The 3,161-nt window shown below is 35.8% G+C and overlaps 1 protein-coding gene across 1 annotated transcript in view; it reads left to right on the top strand.

Moving 5' to 3' along the window:
- Window positions 1-242: 242 nt before the first annotated feature.
- Window positions 243-3,161, top strand: part of LOC121313103 (leukocyte elastase inhibitor-like) — a 29,006-nt gene continuing 26,087 nt past the window's right edge. Inside the window, exon 1 of the mRNA XM_041245272.1 lies at window positions 243-348. The gene's annotated coding sequence lies outside the window, so the exon portion shown is untranslated. The remainder of the gene's footprint in view (window positions 349-3,161) is intronic.

A 3,161-nucleotide genomic window follows, 5' to 3' on the forward strand; every position in this document is an offset into this window, starting at 1 on the left:
TCTTCATATGCTACTGTAGTTGTGGCATCAATGTGTTATTTACTGCAAATAATATTTTTTTTTTTTATTAAACAATCCGTACCCAGCCTGCTGACATTAAACATGTCTGTCATAATCGCTTGCCATGCATTCTCTCCTTTACCCGAATGTGACCCAATCCTTTTGTCTGCACATTTGACACTGTGCAATATCGCTTTAATTCACTTGCGGCAATATCTGTACTATCTCTTTAAAAACGCAGTGGGTGGAAGGCGTGGCTGGTTAAATATTTTGTCAGTACCGAATTGAACGACGATTAGAGGCTGTGCTTTCTGTTGTGTGTTTCAATCGCTGTTAAAGTAAACTACAGTAAGTATTGAAATCTAACATATTTAAGAGTTTGTGTTCACTATATTTTGTCAATGAATATTCAGATGTCATGCTGGGTGAAGAACTATATACCCAAAATAATTAATAATTTCGAACTAGTGTAGGCAGGTAACTTGCGTTTATGTCAAGATCAGAATCTGTTAATATACGGCTTGATTTAAAATAAAGTAAAATTGAAGTGGGGTAATTTAAAAATGTAATATTAAAAGCTTAATGTAACTTACTGTACGGTATCGTATTGGAAGTTAGTTGAGACATGATGTATGGAGCTATTTTCGTTTGCATTATTCGTCTGATAATTTAGGTGTGCAACTTCTGCTAATTTTTATATATATATATATATATATATATATATATATATATATATATATATCCATAAATAAATCAAAAGGATTAACAGAAACAACGGTCACATAGCAAAATAAACAGTTTAAACAAAAACCAATCGTGAACACCAAAAATACAGGGACAGCAAAACAGGTACCGCGCTGGTCCTTCCAGTACGGGTTGCGTTTCCTTCTCCAGTCTCTCCTTCAACACCAACCCCTTTGCTCATCGGCCCAACATTGATCCAGTATCGTTGGGCCAATGTTGGCTTATGATATTGGGCCAACTTTATAACGCTTATAAGCCCTGTCATTCCCATTTAATGTTGTCTTCACAATGCTGTTCTTCAGGTGACCCATCAGCAACAGCACCAAGACCCCAGTGGCAAAACAACGCAAAAACAACAATGTCAAAAAAAAGCCACTTCACACTATAGGTTAACCGATTTTACTCACACGTTCAGGTTAGAAAAAAAAAAAAATATGCACACCCATTCTTTTGAGGTTCTGAGTGAAGAAATCTGAAAAATCACACCTGTATGGTAGATTGAAACATTGTCTGTATACTGGGTATACAATTCCTTTCATTAAGCTTCAAAAGCATCCTTGTGGTTTCTGGCTGCCCCAGCTTCAAAACATCTTTGCCTGCCACCATTTCTGTCTCTGGCATATCGCAGCCAAATCATGGCTGCAGATGCAAACTCATCTTCTGTGGCTAATGATGTTCATGTAGATCTTAGATCTCTGATGTAATTTAAAGATAATCGGTTTTGCTTTTCACGAATTAACTCAAAATTGCATAGGAGACAGAGTGGCATGATTGAATGCAATACACATATTTATCTAAAGTGGCCAAAGAAGGTCTGACCTTTTTTTGGAATTTAGCCACAGTGCAGGGGCTTCTTGTCCACCATTAGTCAAAACAGGCAACGTGGATGCCAGTTTGGTCCATGTTTCATTACTGTGGAGCTTTACTAGAGCATTTTTATGATCTCCGAATCTTGAAAGACCAAACATCTCGGACATTCTTTCAGATTAACCAAAATACGACTTTGACATTTTGATAATTTATATGTAAATATGATAAGTCAAGTACTCATATCTCTTTGTATTATTATAATATAGGCCGATAAATTGAGCTGTTGAGACATTTACTTACTAAAAATAATCTTCCTCAGGCAGAGGTTATTGAAGGCTTTTTTCTCCCCTCTTTTCCCAACCAAGTTGAAATCAACAGCAACTGTGTTTTTCCCGACTGCATTTTACATAGCAATGTGCACAACTTAAAATATTGTCTGTTGCAGTATATATAAAAGTACAAATGTTGTTTTGTTAATATAATTTTTGATTCACAAGAACTCTGTATTTTTATAAAAAAAATGGTATCAATCAGCATTAACCCCGGACTGCTAAGCATATAGGTATAATACATTTTATGAAAAAGTAGCATTATGTTTACAATAATAGTTGTATTTTGTGGTTGCATGACAAAAAACCCACAAAAACTCGGCACCAATAAAAATGTCAGAATCTGACAAAAAAAAAAAAAAAACAGTATGTAGTGAAAAGGGAGCATAATTGATGTGAAACAGCCGACTCCCAAAATCACAATTCCTTTAGCGCAGGGTGTCACAATGGCCTCTGCAGAGAAGGGGTTAAGGTCTGTATTTGCATTCATGAATTAAAACATTGTTTTGTTGCATTCTATTCAATCACCATGCATTTTGGTGTGAATAATTTAACAGGATTGTATACAGCTAAATAACAAAACAAAATTATATAAGGATTATACATTCTACAGTGCTGCAGATCAGTTGAGTATAGTACAAATTTATATTATCTGACATATTAGATGCCTAAATGTCAGATATTCCAAATGTTTTTTAGATCCCTTGCCACAGCTGTAAATGCAAAATTAAAGCCATTGGTACAAAAATAAATAAACGAAAGCACCATGTCCCAAGTATATCTGTTGTAACTGCATGTAATAACAGGTCCTACAGCTGCTGTGGTTTACAGCCAAAAAATGAGCATGCACTAAATAAATCACTGAAGTGTATGGCAACCTAATAGTCAAGGCTACATGTTTTTTGCACTAAAAAACTTTAAATATGCAATGTGTTAGGAAATTTTCTGAGAAATTACAGAAGACACATACCTCTGAACTGCAAAACCTGCTTTGCGGATGTTTCCATGACGTTTGGTCTTGAAAGAACCGTACTTACTAGAGGTTTGACTAGGGCTTCATCCTGCAGCTTTTTCCTCTAGGTTGTCTACAGCTGCCATTGTATCAAGGGGAAGCTGCACACAATCAGGGAGCTGCAGTTCTGCTTCTCCTCCAACTCCAAAATCCACCAACTGTTGAAGAAGACAAGTATTCTGGGTTACTTGGGATTTCATTTCTTCCACACATAGGAAGACATTTCTCACAAAACCTGCAAAAAATAAGAGATGCAGCTCTCTATT

This window comes from Polyodon spathula, chromosome 3 (assembly GCF_017654505.1).
Source record: "Polyodon spathula isolate WHYD16114869_AA chromosome 3, ASM1765450v1, whole genome shotgun sequence".
NCBI classification, from domain to species: Eukaryota; Metazoa; Chordata; class Actinopteri; order Acipenseriformes; family Polyodontidae; genus Polyodon; species Polyodon spathula.